This window comes from Tamandua tetradactyla, chromosome 15, assembly GCF_023851605.1.
Source record: "Tamandua tetradactyla isolate mTamTet1 chromosome 15, mTamTet1.pri, whole genome shotgun sequence".
Taxonomy (NCBI): domain Eukaryota; kingdom Metazoa; phylum Chordata; class Mammalia; order Pilosa; family Myrmecophagidae; genus Tamandua; species Tamandua tetradactyla.
The window spans coordinates 49,604,840-49,627,869 of NC_135341.1; the positions used below are offsets into that span (position 1 = coordinate 49,604,840).

Consider the following 23,030-nt stretch of genomic DNA (forward strand, 5'->3'; position numbering starts at 1 on the left):
ACCCGGGAGCCGCGCCCGGGAAAGCCGCGCACAGGGAGGCGGAGCGGGAGGCCAGCCGCGGCGGGAAGCAGGAGCGGGCGGGCTGGCGAGGGGGAAGGAGTGAGCGAGCAGCGAGGGCGGGAGGGCGGGAGAGAGGGAGGGAGGGAGGGAAAGAAGGGCGGGCGGGTGGGTGTGTCCGGGCCCGGGGACCGGCCTCCGCCGCCGCCGGCGTTGCCTGTCCGCCCGCCCGCCCCGTGGGGAGAGGGGTGAGGGGCCTAGACCCATGCAGTGAGTGGAGGACGAGAGGGGGTGTTCGTGAGAGCTGTCTTGGGCAGATGCGTGGGGTGAGGGGCTTGGGATGCAGAGAACATCATAGGGGTCCTGTGTGTGTGTGTGTGTGTGTGTGTGTGTGTGTGGAGGTGCCAGGGGTCTGGGAAAATGTATGGGAGAGTAGTCTAGGGTGTGAGGGAGGCGGAGAGGAGTTTGGGGCAGGTGAGAGGAGGTAAGCAGGGGCCCTCTGGTGGGCGGCAAATGTTCGGAGAGGCCTGGGGCGTGTGGGGGGGGCCGGGGGTTTGGCGGGGATCGCAAGGATGCGGGCGCCAAGAGAGTAGGGAGCTGGGGTTTGTGCGCGGAGAGGGGGTCCGAGGAGGGTATTTTCATGGAGGTGGCAGGAAGAGGCTGGAATAGGTGTGTGAGATCGGAGGTGGAGGCGTGAGGGTCTCTTATGGAAGGTGCTTGGTGAGGGGGGACCAGGTGCGGGAGCTGAGGGACAGGCGCATGGGCGCGGAGGGCTGCGTTTTGCGGAGGTGGGGGCGGAAGAATGTTTTTTATATCTAGACCGCCTGGGTCCTGGCGGTGCGGTGATGTGAGGAAAAGCCCGCGGATGCTAGGAAGGTTGGGAGGGACCCAGAGGTTACGCGGGGTGGAGGAGGGAGGGGTCTCAGGATGTGGGGAAGGTCCTGAGGCGTTAGGGGATGAAGTGCCTGGCGGTGTGTGTGAGGAGGGGTCCGCGCCATGGGGACGTCTGAGGACCAGTCCAGTCGCCCGGGCGTGCGGCTATCGGTTGGACCGGGATGAACAAGCCTGGCGGCCGATCCGCGAAGTCTGACCTCCTGGAGGCCAGGCACGTGGGGTTGTTGGCGTCGTAGAGAGCCTTGGCAACAAAGGGGCCAGGGGAACCGGTCGAGGGCTGGGGAGGGGAAGGGATCCGTCTCGAGCCTGGCTGACCGAGTTGGGCAGGGACCGTGCATGTGCAGGGCGGCTGAACCCTAGCCTTGGAGGGTCGGAGTCTTCTCGCGCCCGCGCTTTCTCATTCCAACTTGGAAACCACTTTCACAGCCCAGCTCGCCAGGGGTTGGGTCAGTACTGCAGAGGGGCGGGCTCGGAGGCGGGGCAGGAGCGCTCGCGCGCGCTTTCCACCAATCAGGAGGACTTGGGCGGGCCTGCGGAGCGTGACGTACGGGGGCAGGGCTGAGTAGGCGGGCTGGCGGCCGGAGGGCCTTGATGCGCCTCCGCCAGGTTGCGCGCGCACTGGAGGCCTTGCAGGCATGTCCTGCGGTACTGTGGCTTACCAGAAAGCCGAGAAGATTCTCCTCGCCCCTCCACACTCCCCAGAGCTGGATGCAGCTAGGTAGTACGCTCACCGAGGGAACCAGTGAACCTCTCCAAAGTACACTTCCAGAAGCGCTTCTGGGGAGGGGGATCCCGTAGGCCTGGCTGGTCTCTACACCTGGGGAGAGCCCAGTGAGGGTCCCAGTGTGCCTGCCCAGTGTGGGAGACAGCCCGGGACAGGCACGTACAGCGAATTGCTGTAAAAAGGTAGTTGTTGTTAGGCAAGAAGTTGTAAGACGTCAAGTGACAGCCTGACTCTGTATCTGTGCTTGGCTCCTGGCACTAGTTGCCCTTGTATATATATGTGTGTGTGTGTGTGTGTGTGTGACACCTTTGGGTCCCTAGTGAATCGCTTGGGTTAGTCGAGCCCTGAAAGTTGAAGTGAAGTGCCCCTTTGATTAGCAAGTCAAGTCCTGGTCTAAGTAGCCCAGGCACCTGGGCATGCCCTGAGAATCCCCCTAAGTACAGACCAGATTAGGGCCCCATGGCACCCAGGACTTCCCTTGTCACAACTTCTAATGCTCTTCGTATTTTTATAAAGTTGCACGTTAATACCTAGCCCAAGGCTGCACTAACTAGATATTCTCTGAATTCAACTGAAAAAGACTACTGAATTTTTAAGGGGTTGGAGAACGATCTTCCAGAGATATCTTGAGTCCTGGATCCCTTTTCTGAGGGCCTTCCAGAGGTTCTGCTCACTTTAATGCTGGAAGGAAACTCATAACTCTGGGTTACAGGGCCAAAGGAAGTGATTTTCATACATTGTGCACTTCCTTTTTTGACGTCTTCTGTAACAAAGATTCCCCAGGACCCTCCAGTAACAATTTTCCCTGAACTGCATCATCTACCACCTTCAGCATCACAAGATTTACTTCCCCCATAAAACTATCTCCACCCAAGTCTTTGCCGCAGGCTCAAGCAAGAAAATAATTTGCTGTCTTTTGAGTCCTTCTTCCCCTCTATTTTCTTGTTCATTTAAAATTTTAACTTATTATTTATTTTATAAATATTTATAGAAATGAAGCAAAACGTTCACTGATGACCCCACCACCCTCCTTAAATCATTCTGTATCTTCTCCCATCTTTCCCTGTCCTTCCCTATATGTTCACATAATTTTATGTAGCTGTAAAAAGTGTGCTTAAAATGATAAAGTGAGCATTTTCCATGTGGTGACATAATCATAACTGCCATTGTAATGATTACATAATACCTCACTGAATGAATTGTAGATAGTATCTGGTTTTACAAATGATAAAAAGATTCAGGAATTGTTGGGACAACTGACTATTAACAAAAAGAAAATATGTCTCCTTCACTCTTTATAGCATATTCAAAATGGGTCAAATAATTAAATGTAAAAAAATTAAATAAATATATCAGAATATGGGTACGTGGATTTTTTTATTTTACATGGGTAGGCTCTGGAAAAAATGAATCTGGGTCTCTGGCATAGCAGGCAAGAGTTCTGCCTGCTGAGCCACCATGGCCCACCTTGGTACATGCTTTTTTGACCTTGGGTAGGAATGACCCAAGGGTGACAGAAATTCCAGAAATTACAAAATAGAAATTAGAAAGGATAAGATTAATAAATTTGGCTACATTTATTCATTCAATAAACATTTATTGAGTGCCTACTACGTGCTAGGTTTGTCCTAGGCACTGGGGATCCCAGAGCTGTCCAAAATGAGGGAAGGGAGCTGTGCTATCATACTCTCACATCTGTCAGTCAGTAATTAAGTGGTGTCTCTGGGAGTCTTAAACCTCCAGGTACTTTGGGCTCTTTGGGAATGGAGGCAAAGCCACCCCAGTGACCTGAAGGCAATCCTCCAAGAACAGTCTCAGGTGCCAGCCTTTGGAGGCCAAAGACATCAGGTCCCAGAAAGGGATGCACAGACACAGTAAAAGGAACCCAAGGGGCCTCTGACAGAGCACCAAAGAGTTCACCACAGACACGTTTCCCAAACACCCATCATGCAATAACTTTGTACCACCTGCACTATTATTTAATGTTTTTCTTAAATTAATTATTAAATTTAAATATTATTAAATAGGAAACTAGTGGATGTGATTTTTTTAAAAAGGGAGAAATGGAAAATGTAAGGAGAACCATGACTCCCAAAAGTGCTGCATAGAGTGAGGCGGCAGCAATGGGATGCCAAGGGTAGAGGGACATGGTACTAGGGCTGGTAAGCCAGGTCCCCAGGGGCCTAGGACAGAAGCAGGTGGGAAGATGGTGGTTATTGGTGAGTGCAGCCTGGTCTGGAGTCTCTGGTAGAGCTTTGGAAAAGCAGGGAATTCCAGTTGGGTTCAAAGGTAGGATATAGGGGCAAAGCTGCTCTAGGGTAAGGGGTGGATATAGGGAAAGGCTGCCACTGAGGAAAGAACAAAGGGGGTTGACATCAAAGTGAGATGGTGGTTTGGGGAAAGGAAAATGGGAGGGGGAAGTACTGGATGGGGATCCCAGGCAGAGAGAACAGTAGCATGTTTCTAGGCCTGAGGCAAGGAAGAGCATGCTCTAAGAAATGTCCAAAATGACTGGAGTGTAGGGTGCTGGTGATAGGTAGGGTTCAGACCAAACAGGACCCTGTAAACTAGGAAAGTTGTCTGGGCTTTTTTCTGGGAGCTATGGGAAAGACATTATCAGATATGTGTATAGAAAGTTCTTGCTGACTAATAGATTGGATGAGGGACAGTGCATGAAGCAGATGTGACATTAATCCAAGAAGGAAAATGGTGGTTGTGGGGTTAGAGTGAGCCAGACCAATTTCAGATACATTTGGAAGGGAGATGGATAAGTCCTGCCTGATAGTTGGGCTTGAGAGTGAGGGATGAGCAAGGAGGACAGGCCTCCAAGTGTCTGGCTTGGGAGCCCAGGCAGAGAGTTCTGGGCCCTCTGAGATGTTCTCTGGATCTACCATACCCGGTCTGCCCCTGTCCCACTCTAGTCTTTGAATTCTTGTTTCCAGGCTCTGTTTGTTGGCCTGCTTTGTTTCTTCTTGGTGGGCATCTCAGTCTCAAGTTTTGTGTATCAATTACTCAGACTGTGTCTCTTGGTGTCTGTCTCAGTACCTGCTTATCTGTATCTTCATCTTACTCTGACTCAGTCTTCCAAACTCTTTCTTCAGGCATCGGACCTGAGGGTGGCTGGTCTCCTTTTGGGGAAGAGGTGGATGTAGGATTTGGGCAGAGATTCCTAGTAGTCAGTAAAGTGGATACAAACCTGAACCCACCTACAGTTCTCTTTCTTGGGGTTATCTTGGAACCTGGATGAGGCTTCTCCAGGCAGCAGCCCTTCTCTCCTAGTGGGAACGAGGCCCAGAACCTGAAATCAGCTCCAAGGAGGCCTGCTCAGGCCAAGCAGTCAAGCCACCCCCACAGAGGCCCTTTTCTTTATATTCCAAATATGTATTGGGTGCCTTTACTGTGCCAGACTTGGGCCAGATGCAGTAGAGAAAACACCGTTAAGGGGCTCAAGCCTAATGGAGGAAGCAAGGGAATAATCAGAGGGTGTCAAAAACAGGCTGATTTATTTTTCTGACATTCCAGGCATCCCCACACAGGACATGATGCTGACAGAGTCATTTTTAGATCTCTTGGTTTCCCAGATGAGGGGGGCTTATCCATCCACACTGTCCACAGAGAAAGCTGCATCTGAGAAGCAGTAGGGCATAATGATAAGAGGTTGGGGTCCTGAAGGTCAGGTTGAGGTTGGACTTTAAATTGTGGGTAATCTAGAGCCATTGATATTTTTCAAACAGGGAACAGGTACCACTTAAGAAATTAGTTCAAATCTATAGGTTGAAGTGAAAAACTCAATTCAAACCGGCTTAAGCATCAATGGAAATTATATTGGGTCTTGGAAACAAACCATGGGATGGGTCAGGGTTGGGCAACCTGAGCCAGGGTGGTCTGGGAACAGCACTGCTCAGGGGAGGAGGTGGAGATCCCCACCTGGAGGTGTGAACTCTAGCTCTCTCTCCCCATGACTAGGAAGATCAGGTGTCATTAGGGAAGCCAGAGGCCATCCCTACTCCCCAGTATGCCCTTTCTTCTCCACTCAGGTTGCCCCAAGACCTTATCCCTAGGGATCCTCTACAGCTCATCCTTCTGATCACAGCATCCGTGTTCCCAAGGCATTCTGACCCTCCTTCCCAAGACCCGTTCTTCCCCATCACACATGGGTGTTCCCAATCAAATGTCCACTGACCCATGGGAATTCATGGTCTTCTTCTCCCTCTGCCTTTGCCCCAAGGATACCCTCCACCTGTGCTCAGGTCCCATACTTAATTCCTAAGAATGAGACCCCTAAACGGGCCAGTGGTCCAGCAGATGTAGTCTGCCCCCTGGTGGTCACCATGTTGTGAGGTCCTTTTCATGTGCTCAACTAGATGTGGAAGTAGGCCTCTCTCCCTGTCAGCAGCTTGGGGCACACCACAGCCATTGCAGGCTCAGCCAGGTCCATACTTCATTCACCTAGCTGTTGTGCATTTGCACTTCTATTTAGTTTTCCCCAGGGTATCAGCAGATATAAGGGCCTGTGTGTTTGTCTAGAGGGGGGTTGGAAAACAGGGAAGTTGAGGTGATATGCTCCACTTGGCAGCCAGTTTTGGAGTAGGGAAATGACAAGGAAGAATGGGTGCTGGTTGCTTTTGTGAAGAAGAGGGTAATCAGTCAGGGGCCCTGAGCACAGAGAGAAAAGGACACCTGGCATGAAGTTGTACTGCTCAAGAAGTATTTGGGGAATTTGAGAGTGAGACAGCCTGGTCTGAGATGGATCCTGGGCTCTTGGGGCCAAGATACAGCATATACAGGCCACTCAGAAACCCAAGAAACTTTCCTGGAGTACAACCCTACCATTTCCCCTCTGCCTTCAAATTCCAGACCTGCCCTGTCCAGAGAACTTGGGTGGAGGAAGGTGACACAGCCCTGCCTTCAGGTCCTCCTGGGAGTCCTAGGTGGAGGGAGGACATAGGTCCACTCTGAAACCCTGACACAAGGAATAACCCCTGGAGTGAAGTGAGTAGAACAGCCCTGAGTGCCCTCAATCTTTCGAAGGGGCAGAGAGAGAGTCTCAAGTTGATTTGGTGACTTATGCCAATGAGCCCTTTGAGGTAGATCCTCATACTTTTAGCCTCCACATGGATTGCTTCCTCAATGCCTCTCGTATATCCAAGTGTACCTGCTACTACCCGACCAGGATGGTGGGGGATGCCCTTGCTTGGCTTCTGGCATCTATGACCTCTCTCACTGAGGCTCTCAGGTTCCTGAACTCTGGCCCAGCCACACTTACCCCCTTTATTCCCTGACCTATACCTGCACAGGCTGTGTTGGAGCTGAAGTAGACAGACCCAGACATGCCTACAATCTGTAGGCCAAGCTCTGTTCTGCCCACCATCCCCAAGCTGCTGATAAAAAGCTGAGATTGAGGCTTACCCCATGTGTGTGTAACTACACGTGTGAGTGAAGCCCTTATGGCATCAGCTTTGAGAGGAGGCTCCTGTCACAGTGCCTTCCACTGGCACCTCTTCCATGGCTGGGTCTGGCCAAACAGGGCAGGTCTAGTCAGATGCACCCATCTTGGCAGACACAGGTCCATGCTCATCTGTACACCGGCGCCTATACGTGCTGGAACACAGAGTACACATGTGATGAGGTTGTTTCTGCCTTGGCTGGTTTCTCCCACATTGGCATTGCTGATTTCTCCTCCCTTCCTTGCCTTCTAGCCCTCCAGGTCCCAGCTCTGCCAAGCACTACAAATCCAGGGGAAGCTGCATTTATTTCCCTCAAATCCAGCCTCACACCATCCTGGTCGTGGACAGTTTCTCTGAGCCTCCTGGATGAATGTGATCACAAATGAGAGCAAAAGGAGCATCGGCAAGCAGTGTCTACTTTCCCCATAAACTTCCCCGGAGGCCTGGGTTGTCTTGAAATGGGGGAAGGGGGGAATACAGGGAAAAAGAGAATGTCTCAATAAATCAGCTTCTTGCCTCATTCCATGTTGGCACCCTCTCTCTCCTTCTCCCTCTCTCCCTCCCTCCCTTTCCTTCTCTCCATACCCAGCTCCCACATCCTTAGTTCCCCCTATCACACGTGTTCATGAGCACACCTGCAGTTGTAGTTGATGCACACTGTCCCTCTCTCCACATGCACTGCTAAAATGGATTCTTAGATGGGGCTCTTTAAGCCAATGACCTGCCATTGTCTCTCTAGTCTTATTTTGATCCTGAAATGGCCATCATCCCTGTGATCCACAGATGAGCACCGGGCTGGGGTGGGTGGACACAGAGATCTGTAGGGACTGGGAGCTTTGGAGACCCTGTCTCAGCTGAAAGAGGCCACAGGCAAGTCACTTCTTCTCTCTGGGCTTTGCTTTTCTAGGAAGGAACATACACATGTTAGTCTATTGCCCCGAAAGCTCTGGAAGAGTGCATACCAGAAGGGGACAGCTGTCCTGATCTGACCACGGAGATGGGACTGAGGAAGCAAAGTTTCTGGACATTCTGGAAGCATTGCAATTATTTTTATAATATTAAAAGCAAATGTTTTGGAGAAATGATGATACAAGACACATGGATTTGACCTGGAGAGTTTACAAAGCTCTTTAATGTCTACTGACTGTACAGCTCCGTGATGGCTTTTGGTGGGAGACATAAAGGGGGTATGCAGCCCTTTCTGCCTGTTTAGTGTATGTCAAGCCCAGGCTGAGTACTGTGTGTCTCCAGGGGTCAGAGTCTCCCTTGGCAGCATGGAATGGAGGCCAGCATGAAGGTCCCCAAGCAGGGGTATCTGCTTCATCCAAGCCCTCACAGGAACCCAGCTTAGACCTTGGAGAAACCCAGCACCCAATAGGCCTAAGGATGACCAGGTACCACTGCTGACCTCAGGAACTAGTCATTTGGGACCACAGCCACTCCAGAGTGGCACCCCTGTTACTCCAGGACAAGCCATTTGTCACGATTATGATTCAGCTGTATTTGCCTTCACTGCTTCTCTTTGGGTCTAACCCCTTGTCCTCCTGCTAGCAACTCACTAATTTTCATGAGTATTTGTATGGTTTTATCTTTTCCATTTGGGTCATTGATCCATTTGGAGTGGAGTTTATTCTTTTGTATGTTGTGAGATAATAATCTAGGTTTATCTTCATTCCTGTTGTCCTAGTGTCATTTATTTAAAAGTTAATCTTCACCTCAGTGATTTGAGATGCTTCACTCACACATGTGTAGTATCCTGTTTTAAATTTCCATATGTACTTGGGTTAATTTCTGAACTTTTTATTTTTGTTTCACTGGTCTATCTATTCATCCATTAATACTACACCATTTTAAAGAAACAGTAGGGTTAGTCCTCCACCCCATACTTTTTTCATTCTACAGTATTTTTTTCATGTTCTTGCATGTTTATTTTTCCATATGAAATTTAGTATGGGGGTACAAGGGTAGTTCAGCGGTAGAATTCTTGCCTGCCATGTGGCCCATGCCCTTCCCAATAACAAAACAAACAAGTAAACAATCAAACAAAAATCCAACAAGTGGTGGGCCGTGGTGGCTCAGCAGGCAGAGTTCTTGCCTGCCATGCTGGAGACCCAGCTTCGATTCCTGGTGCTTGCTATGGAAAAAAAATCCAACAAATGGTGCTGCAAAAATGGGATACTAATGTGGAAAAAGAATGAAATGTATACCATTTTGTATACCATACAGCATACAAAAAAACCTTAGTACAAACTTGTCTAGCATCATCACAAAAAATAACTTATTCTTAAAATGTTCTTAAAATTTTGAATTTTTTCCCAACATTTAAAATGGGCAAACAGCAATAAAAATCTACATATCTGATTTATCGTGAACACTGGGAAGATCTATCAGCATCGAGTTTTTGTTTTGAAAACAAAATAATCTGGAGCAGAGTGGCAGCTGTGAACTTCACACAGTACTTGTAGTTTCCAGTTCTACACATGCCTTGCCACTCCCTCTGACATCTCACCCCTGACCTTTTTTGTGCATTTAAGTTTCCTGCTTGGCATCTGAGTTAGTGAATCTGACTTTTCAGAAAACACTTTTCCGAAAAGCATATTCCTGGTCCGCTCTCAGTCATCCATTGTGTCTCACAATGCTAAAGTTAAGAAAGGGATTAGTTATTAGTAATGGGAAAGGAGTGAGGAAACTGGGCAAGTGGGGACAAGGTAGGAGGGGTTTTTCTGTTTCTATTTCTCTAAATACCTGTCTATCTATGCATCATCTACCTACCTACCTACCTACCTATATCTATCTATCTATCTATCTGTCTGTCTGTCTGTCTGTCTGTCTATCTACCTGTCTGTCTGTCTGTCTGTCTGTCTGTCTGCCTGCCTGCCTGCCTGCCTGCCTGCCTGCCTGTCTGCCTGTCTGTCTATCTATCTATCTACCTATCATCTATCTAATCTATTTAATCTATCTGTCTATCATCTATCTGTTTTGGTTTGCTAAAGCTGGTGGGATGCAATATATCAGAAATGATAGGCTTTTACAAAGGGGATTGGTTGCAAGATACAATTCTAATGCCCTGAAAATGTCCAAATTAAGGCACCAACAAGAAGATAGTTTCTTGGAGGAAAGGCAGCTGGCATCCTGGGTTTTCCTCTGCCACATGGGAAGGTACATGATGATGCCTGCTGTCTCCTCCCTGCTTCTGGTTTCAGATGGCTCTCGTAACTTCTGTGGGATCTTCTTGCTTCTCCCTGGGGCATTTTCTTTCTTTGTCTGCAAACATCTCTGTGCTCTCTCTCATAAAGGGTTCCAGGAAAGGATTAAGACCCCCCTTGAATGGGCTGGGTCACATCTCCATGGAAACAACCTAATCAAAAGGTCCCATCCACAATAGATCTGCACCACAAGACTGGATTAGAAGAACATGGCTTTTCTGGGGTACATAACAGTTTCAAACCAGCACATTAACTATCATCCGTCTATCTATACATGAATCTGAGGAGTAGGTTTTAACAAAAAACAATAAATAAAAAATAGAATAACAATTATTAAACCAAAATGACAGGAGAGGAAGCTGTCAGACCCCAGAGAACACACTGTCAGCCAGAGACATTCTGTATCCCACCCATGGGATGGAAACTCTAAATCACTCACTGGAATTTTCATCCATCATTGCTAGAAGATGATATATTGTGCATGTTAATTCTATTTTGACAGAATGGGCAATGAAATATGTTTCTACTCCTACCATTTGGCATTCCACTATTCCCAGAGAGCACTTTACAAATTGACAGCCAATAAACCACTTTACCCAGTGGAGAAATAGAGCAAATACTAAGATGGATTGGCAATACCCATGCCATAGAGGATGGAGAGCCCTCCCCACCAAGAGTTTCCTGATAAAAAGAAGTGAGATATCCCAGCTAATGGAATTTTCACTGTGAATTTAGCAAAGAGAGAATCTATCAAGTAACTATAGTTCTAGAATGATAGAAAGCAAGGTCTTCCTAAAATATTGAAACATAACTTCAGAAATCCTCATAGAATAGCATAGATCGTATATATTACATGGGGTCTGGCACATGGCATATGATCAGTGTGGAATGAATTTTTAAAAATTTATTAAATTGAGAGCTGTTAAATAAATTAAATGCATGACTCTGGATCTGTCATTAGCGCACATAATTGACTTCATTTCATTAATTCAAAACATGTAAAAGCATTTAAAATAGAGGAGCTCAAAGACTGGCTGGAACTTATACTGTGGCAGATAATTTTTTAATGTATTCTATTATGACTCGAGGATTTGTTTTGTCCTTTTATTTTGGTTTACAGTTTAAATTTTTTCTGGGATTGCCACTATTTCTTTGGAGTTTTTAGCTTCTTTAAAAAAAATTTTCAAACGCCAAGCAGTTCTGTTTTTCACACTTGCAGATATCTTAACGATGAATTTTAGTATTTTTGGTTGGCAAAATGCTGGCATTTTATTGCAGTATGCCATAGCTCAGGGTCATTTTGTCAAAACAGAAGAATATTAATTTTCAAAAACTTGATCATAAACCACCTGAGACTAAAGATACTTAAGTACAATGGAAAGTATTTTCAACTTACAGGTAGAGCACACAGTTAAGCATTCATTCACATACAGGAACATAGAAAAGAATCTATATTAAATGTCGTGAGAAGAATGTAAAAGCATAAAGTCAAAATACAACTCTGTTACCTATATAAAATGTGTGTAAAATAAGGATTTTTAAAAGTAAGTCTAATGGAATTGTAGAGAAAAGTTTGCCAAATGATTTAATGGAGAAAATAGGCTACCAAACAGTACATAGAGAATGGTCCTATTTCAGCAAGGATCATTGCTCTATGCTTTATCATGATTTTTAGCTTCCTCTCTGAAGAGTTTTGCAACTTGAAACAAATGTGCCATTTAAAAATTGCTTTTATAAATTAGGGTAGAAGTATTTTCTTTTAAAATATGCTACCCTTATTTTCTTTTTCCATTGCTTCCTAATTGCCTAACTTAATTTATTGACTATTTTTGTCCCTCAGCACCATTTTACTGAAGTTTTAGGAAATGTTCTGTTTCCCTAAACACAAAAATATTTGCATAGTTTTTAAAAGTGTAGCTGTTAGAAAGGCTGCACTGACACATTCTGACCATCAGAGGGCAGTCGGTAGCCAGGTTATCTGATTTTCTTCCTATTAATTCAAGCTCTTGGTAGAGGGCCTTTCTAGTTTTTGAAGGGGCAGAGAGGTACTATGCTCCAGCTACTGCTAGCTAAGTGCCTGACTCTGCCTCTTCAGCCTCACCACACATCCATGCCTCTTGGATATGTGTGCTGCCTCAGTTTCTTGAACAAGCCAGGCTCTCTCCAGGTCTTTGCTTTCCTCTTTTCTTTTTGCACAAGTTATTCCTCCCTACCAGTTGTTACTTACTCATGGAAGCCTCCCCTGATCTCCAAGAATAGGTAAGCCCTTTCGTTTCAAGCCTTCAAAACACCATTTATTTGTATGTTATTAGATGACTGTCTTCCTTTTAAAACAGTATGTTCTTCAAGGGTAGAACACTCTCTGCCTTCACTCACCACCATGCTCCCTGTTACTTAGTGGGAGTTTGATTCTTATTTGGTGAATGAATGAATGCATCCTTTCAAAGAACTGGAGTCATTTCCAGAGATCAGACAAATGCAAATCCCATTTGCACAGCTTTTTTGTAGTTTACTGAGGAGAGGGTTACCTTGGGAGGTAAAACCCTCCTTGGGTTGATACACTCTCACAGCCAAACTCAACAGAATATTATGGGCTGATGTAGGATGCTTTTATAGTAAGAGGCGTGGCTATCAGTAGCTTCTGTGGGGACTCATGAAAGTTGGAAGCAGGGGTTCCAACTGCTATTACAGGGCTGTACCTGTAGGGTTCTGATGCTGTAGTTAATGAACCAGAGCCAATATTGGACACCTCCTATGTGTGGTCCTCCCAGTTTCGTATTTGGGCCCTTGGCTGTTTGTTCAATCCTGGCCATTATTGTGGCTATTGCCTCTCTGTGGGCTTTGCTACATCCTTCAGTGACCTCTCCAGGGCTTGCCTCACGCTGCCACGATTGCAGGGGCCTTTTGGACTCAAAGCTCTATTCACAGGGCATGGGCATGGGATCTGGCTCCCCAGCCGCTGGTGAAGGGGCTGATACTATCCTTTAAAACCTGCAAATGTGGGAGAGTTAACTTCCATTGAGGCAAATTTTTACCACTTGCATCTGGGAGATGGAAGATAACCATCCTTTTTATTCCTTGCGTTGGTGGACTGACCTGCAAGGCAGGTGTTCATTCAGCACTGTGAAATCCATAATTAGTAGAGCTTGATAATAAGCAGTGCCAGCTCAGTAATGCACCACCTTCTGTTTGCTCTCCTTCCTCTCTGCTCCACAACTCATTTCCCCTCACTTTTTTTTTTTTTGCATGGGCAGGCACCGGGAATCCCCTTACTTTCTGCTTCCCTGGGATTACACTGCCCAATAAAAGGTTCACCCACAAATCCTTGCCTCAGGCCTTGTTTTCTGGGGAATCTGGGCTAGGATGGGTCCTTCCTGCCTGCCGGTCCTGGACCCACACAGCAAATGCTCCCTCTTAGAATTCCCCTGTGTCAGTTGTCCCACCTCCAAACCTACACCACCCCTCTTCAGTTAGGCACTCTCTTTAGACAAAGCACACTGCAATTGATTAAACTGAGCCTTTCTTAATTATAACCACAATTCTGTCCGGATTTAGGCGTCTAAATTACCCAAGCATATAGTTTAAAGAGTCAAGGAGTACTATAAGTCTTGGTGCAGTACCAACAGTCCCCTCACCCCACTTCCATATCCCACTCCCTGGGGTCAATCAATCACTTTTTACCCTTTTAACATTGTTTGCGAATTTACATCCATCTTTATAAATAATAAACTTTGCTATTTCCTTATTTTTCTGTTTCAGGCATTATCTATTGATTTCCCCCACTGGAAGATGAGGATTTAGCTCATTTTTACAAACCTTGTATCCACCTCTGTTACTCACATGCGGATTTCCTGTCCTCTTTCCTTCAAGGTTGCTGTACCCTTTGGTTAGTTTACTCTTCAGTGTCTACTTTATTATGAATATAAAAATGCTGTTCATAGCTGAACCATATGGGAAACTCTGATTACTTTCCCTTTTCCATTCAACTTCTGTTTTCCCTGAAATTAATAACTATATTGTTTCCCCTACTTGACTTTCTTCATTCTTCTCACTAATTCATGTCCAGATTTATCTCAGGGTGCGCAAATCTCCTCTCCTTAGGTCCAAACGTATCAGATGTTCCATCATCATTGAGTTCTTAAAGCAGCAGCCTCTCCCATGGCCTTCCCACCTGCTCTCTTACGGTCAGGCTCACATCAGTGCCGGCTGCACAGCTGAGCCGTGAGCTGGTCCTTCTTTGTCACGCCCTCCTCTCCTGGGAGCAAGAGTGTGTGTGCAATCCTCCAGGTTGATGATGCGCTTGGCCCCCTTGTGGGTCTCTGTTTTTCCTATAGATCTGAAAGCACTGAAGGAGTGAGGGGAGTGAAGAATACAGAAGAAGGGCTTCTCCTGCAAGGTGATTGCCTCAGGTGCTGCTGTTTAAGAGTCTTCAAGTAAGGCAGGAGTAGTCTGGTTAGACTTTAGGAGCAAAGGAAGTTCACGGAATCCCCCTATATGTCCCCATTCCAATCTTGGGTTCCACACATTTCCTTATAAATCCCATAAAGTTCACATAAGGGATCTAATCTGTGAATTTAGTGGAATTCAGAATTTGACAACAGGTTCAAATTCTGAGTCTTGAAACAATAATTTAGAACTTTGAGCTGCTTGGTCTTTCTCATGGAGTCCACTAGGGCAATAGGAAATCACCAGCTTACCTTAGAGTCCCTCAGTTCTTCACGCCATCCCTGGGATTTTAGGCAGTGGCTCTTCGATCCCCTCACAAGCATTGATCCCCTCACAAGCATTACTTCATTCCAAGGACCTCTGTTTTGACAGTTTGCCTTGGGCCACTGGACCATTACTCTTTAACACCTCATGGGTCAACCAAGTGGGATAATGAGTCCAAATCCCCCATTTTCTTGAGGGTCAGTCATTGGCAATCACTCCTAGTACAGTATCTGGATCAGATACGATTCTTAGTCAGAATAAGCGGGAACACTCCTTGGCTAGTTTAAGCAGACAATGAATGTATTGAAGGGAGGCCTAGAGGATGAGGCTTAACAGCTCCATAGCCACACCCCAATTACGATTATGCTGCTGAAGAGTTCTAGAAAGAGGTTTTTGTTTTTGCAGCAGGGTACAGACTCTTGTGACTCACACTGCCAGCAGTGGGACACGTGATGCCACCCAAGAATCTTTGCTACTCTATCTCTAAAGGCTTGAGGACTCTCCATCTCCACCCCTCCTCCTCCATGTCACTTACTTTGTAATCAGTCTTGTGCAGCTGGATTTTATTGAGAGTACTTGGGTCATATAGCTGCAAAGGAGGCTGACAAAAGGAATTTCTGGCTTCTAATAGAATTACAAAGTGATTATTTCCAAAACACATTGAGTTATTACAGTACTCGCTTCGGCAGCACATATACTAAAATTGGAATGATACAGAGAAGATTAGCATGGCCCCTGCACAAGGATGACATGCAAATTCGTGAAATATTCCATATTTTTTTAAAAAAGGAGTTATTACAAAATTTAGGGGACTGAAATCATAAGAATTCATATAAAGGTGAAGTTGTGATGTAGTCTCCAAAAATCAATTGTATATATATCATAGGAATTAGAAACAACTTAAGTGTTCACTAAGAGTGGAATGAATGAATAAAATGTGGTGAAGCCATATAATGGAATACTACATAATTGCTTTTAAAATGAATGAACTAATAAATAAAACTAATAATAAATGCTCTAGAAAGTTAATAAAAGAGCATTGAAATGTTGAGCAAAATTAATAAATAGTGGAATGATGCATAAAAACTGATAGCATTTATATAGACTAAGAACATAAAAAGTACTCTACTGCTCTTAGATACATATATCTGTGTCTGTAAAAAATGTAAAAACTCTCCAAATACTGGAAATGCTACTGAGGCTAGTAGTTTCCTCTGAAGAAAAAGTGAGGAACTGGGGACAAAGGGAGTTCAACTTGATCTAAAATGTTTTATTTTTATATTAAAATTGCTTGAAATGCTGAAACAATTGGACACTCAAAGACCAAAACATGATCCTTGACTTAAACCTCACACCTATAAAAAATTAACTCAAAAATAGATCATAAGGGTGCATGGGTAGTTCAGTGGTTAGAATGCCCACCTTCCATGCAGGAGACCTGGATTGGATTCCTGGACTATGCACCGAAAAAAAAAAAAAAGAGATCATAGATTTAAAAATAAATTATAAAACTTCTAGAAGAAAACATAGGAGAAAATTTTTGACAATTGAAGTGTTCTTAGACATGAGAACAAAAATATCATCCATAAAAGAAAAAAAACCCAATAAATTGGACTTCATTAAAATTAAAACTTTTGTTCTTCCAAAGGTGTTTTGGTTTGTGAAAGCTGCCAGAATGCAATATACCAGAAATGGGTTGACTCTTTCAAAGGGGATTTATTTGGTTACAAATATACAGTTCTCAGGACATAATAATGTCCAAACTAAGGCATCAACAAGAGAATACCTTCACTGAAGAAAGGCTGATGGTGGCTGGGGTTCTTCTGTCATATGGGAAAGCACATGGTGACATCTGCTGGCCATTCTTCTCCTGGGTTGGTTTAAAAAATGGCTCTGTCCCCCAAATCAATAGGCCATGCCCTTGATACCTACATAGGCTTGTGAAACTTATTTAGGTAGTGGAGAAGCTTAGAGTACCTATAGGAATGCCTAAGAGTTACTTCTGGAGGATCTCTTTTGTTGCTCAGATGTGGCCTCACTCTCTTTAAGCCCAACTCTGCAATGAAATCATTGCCCTGCCCCCTGTGTGGGACATGACATCCAGGGGAGAAAGTCTCCCTGGTGACGTGGGAGATGACTCCCAGGGATGAATCCAGACCTGGCACCGTGGAATCAACCATTCCATCCTGACCAAAAGGGGGAAAAGAATTGTAATTAATAAAGTATCAGTGGCAGAGAGAGTTCAAATAGAGTTGAGAGGTTACTCTGGAGGTTGCTCTTACGCTAGCTTCAGTTAGACCTTGTTACTGATCGTAATCTGCCAACTCCCAACCAGGACGATTCCAGCCAATCATAAAGAACACCAAGGGCAATATATAAGATTCCACAAGGGTTCCAAAGTTACTAGGGTAACTTTCCAGAAACCTACAACCTCCAGATGGGTCCTGAAACCTAGCCCAGCCTCTCCAAAACATCAGATAGTTCCATCTCCCTATCCCATATTAGTGACAGATCCTCCCAATATGAAAAATTTTAGAATGGCCATAGCCCAAACACCCCTAAAGATAGGGATGGAAAGATCAAAGGTGATGGTGGAGTTATACAGAGAAGATAGGATTTAACAAATGAATATGAATATTGAATCATTAAATTGATATCTCTTTTAGTCTCCAGTATCTTAGAGCAGCTAGAAGTAAAAACATAAAATTGTGGAATTGTAACTCACGTCGATCTCTGAAATATGTTCTGCAACTGATTGTGGTGCTGTGCTTTGAAATTTATTGCTTTTTTGTATATATGTTATTGTTCACAAAAAAGAAGGAAAATAAGTCGATTGTGACGATAAAAAAATATTAAGCCTTCTAGCCTCCCATATTCTGGGGCAGCTAGGAGGAAAAATCTGAGCTCATATGGCAGCCCATGACAAACTCTGGGATCTGTCCTGTAATTACTTGTTGAAGAGTGCTCTGAAAACTATTACTTTTTTTACTTCTTTGCTTTATATATATATATTATACTATACAATAAAAAAGTTAAAAAAAAAAAAGTGTTCTGTCAGCTCCTGTTGGTCCTTCTGGCTTCTGGGGCATTTTTCTTCCTGAGCTCTCTTTCTCCATGAGCGCTCTTAAAGGACGCCAGTAAAGGATGAAGACCGTCCTTGAATGGGCTGCATCACATCTCCGTGGAAACAACTAATCAAAAGGTCTCACCCAACAATAGGTCAGCCCCCAGAAGAGTGGATTAAAAGAACATGGCTTTTCTGGGGGTACATAACAGTTTCAAGTCAGCACAAAAGGTTATCTAAAAACTGGGAGAAATAGCTGCAAGCCATTTATTGGATCAAGGCCCACTATCTAGAATTTATTAACAACTCTGAAAATTCAAAAATAATGTGTCAAACAATCGAGTTAGAAAATGGGCAAAAGACGCAGGGACATTTTACCAAAGAAAATATATGAATGGCAAATAAGCACATGCAAAGATGTTTAACATCATTAGGGAAATGCAAATTAAAATCACATGCAGCTATCACACCGATTAGACCAGCTAAATAAATAAAATAGCGACAATATCAAAAACTGGTGAGGTTGCGGAAAAACTGGATTATTCATACGTTGGTGCTGGGAATGTAAAATGGTAAGATAGTTATGAAAAAAGTTCTCCATTCATGAGGATTTTCTCTCTGCGATCTCCTTGTCGCTGTCCCCTGTATCGCCCTCTTGAGCATAGACCTCCAGTCCATCTGAGAGGGCCAAAGGGATGAACTCCAATGGTGGCTGGATGTGAATTCTCTTCTACCAGTCTTGGATCCCATCTAATTTTAGGGGGACTGTGCATGGCCACTCTTTGACAGCCTCTGAAGAAGCCTCGAAACCAAGGGGCAATCGTTTCCTGAGCACACGGAGGACCCCTAGAGGGCAGAGAGGCTAGACCCTCATCCCAACCCTATAGAGTTTCAGCTGAGACCCAGCTTACAATTTCTGCTTTTATTGCCATGATTGACTTTGACCCTCTCTGTCTGGCCTGTGTCTGCCTTAGTTGTCTTCTCAGCTGCAGGTATGTCTGTCGAGCAGCTTTCTTGCACTGGGGTAGATCCAGTCCATTCAACTATGGCCATGTGATACAGAGCATAGTGCTGGGTTTAAGAAACTGCTATGGCTCATTTTATCAGAAGGGACTGGGAATATGAGAGACATGCAGAGCATCTCACCCTTCTCTCAGTATAGGTTTTAGGAAAGATCTGTTTAGATGGTCACATGTGTGAATAGCCATGGATCTGTTTTAGCCTGAGAATCTTGTCATATATAAGCTAATCTGTGGCAATACTCTCTTTTACGGGGGTGGGGTAGGGGTGAGGTGGCTTCAGTGGTTGGTATTGGTGGTTAGGAGCAGATATGGTATATCTCAGTGGAAGAAATCCAGGTGTTTCAGCCAGCCATTGATTCATGACAAACCAACCAAAGTTTACTGGCTTAAAACAACCACCATTATTATTGTTTATGAGTCTGTGGGTCACCTGGGCTCTTCTGCTGATTTGGGCCAGGCTTTTACATGATCTTGGTGGAATGATGGGGAATGGAGGGAGAGGGAACTAGACCAAATATCTCATCCTCCAGAACAAGCTGGGCTTGTTCACATGATGCCTGAGCAGAGTTTCAAGAGATCAGACAAGAGAGTGAGCAGAAATTTGAAAGGCCATTGATGCGTGAGCTTGGAACTGACTCACAGTTACGCTATGTCAGTCATGCAGTCTGTTGGTCAAATCAAGTCAAAAGGCCAGCCCAGAGTCAAATAGGAGGAGTTGCAAAGTCACCTTGCAGAAGGGTGTGGCCAGAGGGAGGTAAATGATTGAGACCATTTTTGTAAACCCACAGTGGGTTCAAGCAATGACCAAGGCTTTAGGAGAACTGGGAACCAGAGAAGCTGAGCTCCAGGGCAGGAAGCGTTAGAAGAACAGAAGGCTTTACTTCGTGTATAAGTAAAGATGACTAGACAAGTCACACAAGGCATCTGAACCCAAACCAGGTTTCCCTCATACGTGCAGATCTGCCTAAATCAAGAGCTTGTCCTCTCAACCACACCCCTCACATATCATCTGTCAACAGGTTTGGACACAGTGTGAGAACATGATAGATTATTTGATATTGCAAATATCCTGGGAAGGTCTTGCATGGAGAGTCCATGGATGGGCATCATTTCTCAGAAGACCTTGGTAAATAGTCTGTGTTTCTGTTGTAGAAGCATTTATTATATGTTTTACCCATTTATGTATAGTATCTTAGAACTATCTTCTTGTTCTGAGACTCTAGAATCCCTTTATGAAGTTATACACCCTACTTGGACTATGCAACATATTCTTTTACTCCCGTATTTCAGACTCCACTCTGTGGAGTGAATCCATCATGGACCAAAGGAAGGACAGAGAGAAAGTCTAAGGATGCAAACATAGCCATGCAAATTCCCTCTGCCTGACCTTTCCCACTCTCTCATAGATCTGATTTCAGCCCATCAGTGGAGACCAATTCCACACAGAAGCAGAATTAAGTCACCAGGGCTCTCTTTAGAGTACGTACCCATTCTGAGGCCAGAGCAACCCAGGCCTCTTTGTCCTTTATAAATAATTTTTTAATAGTCTCCAGAGGCTGTAAGGAGTACTCAAGACATAATTTGGCTTCTGTTAGGGTGTATTTTCTTAGCCTGATTTAGAGAAAGACCATGTGTTTGCTTGAAGTTACGTTTTCTCATATCCTGATCTTCTTAGACATCTATAATAAATCCGAGTATATCACATTTGCTATGGCTACATTAGTACCATAAGAATCAATTCCAGTAATTATTGATATTAAACATTGACAAACAGACTTATAATTTGTAAACTTATTTCTACCAGCTCCTATGTTCAGGTAAGTTTCAACACGTGGTTAATAACAAATATAAGTTTTAGTGCATATAGCTACTGCCAATAGGTACATCAACAGAGGTATGGGTAAGAAAACCTTGAAGTAAAGGTAAATCTACTTAAACGAAAATCCCAGAAGGTCTAAATAACACATAAATGTGTAGAGTTTCTTGTCATATGTTCAGGATCTTGTATAATCAGTTTTTACATATTTAAGTCAAAATTTAACTGAGTAAATCCTTAATAGAACATGTAAAACTACTTGAGACCAGAAGAAGTTACTTTTCTTTTTATTAAATTATTTAAAAATTGTGATATAATTAAAATATCGAGAAAAAATATATACTTCAATTTCTGGCAATATTACTGACCCTCCTGATGAAAACAACTAAAAGTTAAAGATGAAATGTTATATTTGATTTTCTTAAATGATTGATGAACTGTCAAGAATTAAGCCTCATTCAGGCCAAACACAAAGTAAGGTGTGAACCCAGGTGGGGGTGGGGAGCGAATGCTAAAGCTGGCTTCTGCTTTGAAAACATTTGCCAAACTGGGAAAACTTGAACATCAGTTTTCATAACATCATGGGACATGGAGAACTGGAGACATAGTCCTGGAATTACTCAAGGAGGGGAATCTGGAAGAAGTCCCTCCCTCCCATAAATCTAGAACACCCAAAGGCTATATTATCAGTGTAAGTGTAAATCAGAAATAAATTCACCATCATTCACCCACAAGGAACTGCAAGGAAAATTTGCTTATCTAGAAGCTTGGTGTTGAATAGAGGAGAAATAAAAATCTTCCCTGGGAATTCATAATTTCAAACCTGCTCTGATAGGAGTTATTAGGCTGATTATGTACTCTTGGCGTTTGAAAAATCACCAGGCAAGAATTTATTTTCAAGTGGCCCCAAATTATTAGTTCTCTCAGGCCCTTTACAAAAGTCAATGAAAATCTTCTCTGGAGGAAACTACCTCAAACAATTCCCACAAGTAAACTTCTAAAGAAAATGATCAGCTTATAGGAAAAGATTGTACAGCATGAAGGACAAAAAGCACTGTGATTGAGAACCAGCAAAGGTAAGAATACAATAAACAAAAGACATCAGCTATTGGAAATAACAAACACTTCAAGGAATAATTAAGTTTAATACACTTAAAGAAATAAGAGAAAAGCTTAAAAATATGTGTGAGAATGTGAAACTATAAAGAATGCTCAAGTAGATTAAGAAAAGAAATAAGTAGACAATATAGAAATGAAATATATGATTGAATTAAAAAACTCAAACATATGAAACCACTGACATTCAGGGGAAAGTGGGCTAATATCTGCTACTTACTTTGAAATGCATAAAAGTAAGATATGATGGATGGAAAGAGAGATGGCTAGATCCCTCTAGCTTGATAAGCCAAATATAGTAAAATATTGATGGTAGAATCTAAATAGTAATAATACAGGCATTCACTATAAAATTCAACTTTTCTGTATGCTTGAAAATTTTTATAATTAAAATGTTACACACACACACACACACACACACACATACATATGCACAAATTAATGATGAAATTAGAAACTTTGAAAGTAGATATCTAGCTCTATCTCCCCAACCAAAAATAACTAAAAATGAAAATAGAATATTTTAAACAACATATTCTTAAAAGCATTGAATAGAGGGCAGAAGAATGAAATTTACAAGCAAAATCTGAGTGATGGAAGCAACATAAAAAAGCAAGGTGCAGGACTGTAGGCACTTTAGTCTTGACTCAAGTGCATCAGAGTTAACAAAACTGAGGTTTGGCTTTCATGGCCCTACAGGAGTCAGGGACCACTAACGTGGGAGCTCAAAGGCCAATAACTTTAATATAAGAGTGAACCATATTAGAAACATCATTCTTATCCTCCTAGAGGACCGAGAAACTTCAAGGAAAGTTGTCTCAGTGCTGAGCAGAGCAAAGGGATAGGAGTAGGCAGTGATGGAAATGCCCTCCCTGGAAGTAAGAACCATATGCTGGCTTAATTTGGATTTGGTGTTCAAATTCATGTCACCTGAGTAGTCCTTAAACCCTCAAGTAATGGTCCTAGATTAGTTGTGCCCCAGGTGCCTGGCAGGGGTAAAAGCAAATGCTCCCTGTAGGAACACATTTTCTTCT

At 43.9% G+C, this 23,030-nt stretch overlaps 1 non-coding gene across 1 annotated transcript; it reads left to right on the top strand.

Moving 5' to 3' along the window:
- Nucleotides 1–15,651: 15,651 nt before the first annotated feature.
- On the top strand, nucleotides 15,652–15,758 carry LOC143658198 (U6 spliceosomal RNA). The gene has a single exon (XR_013163200.1). It is a non-coding gene; the product is annotated as a U6 spliceosomal RNA (small nuclear RNA).
- Nucleotides 15,759–23,030: the final 7,272 nt, after the last annotated feature.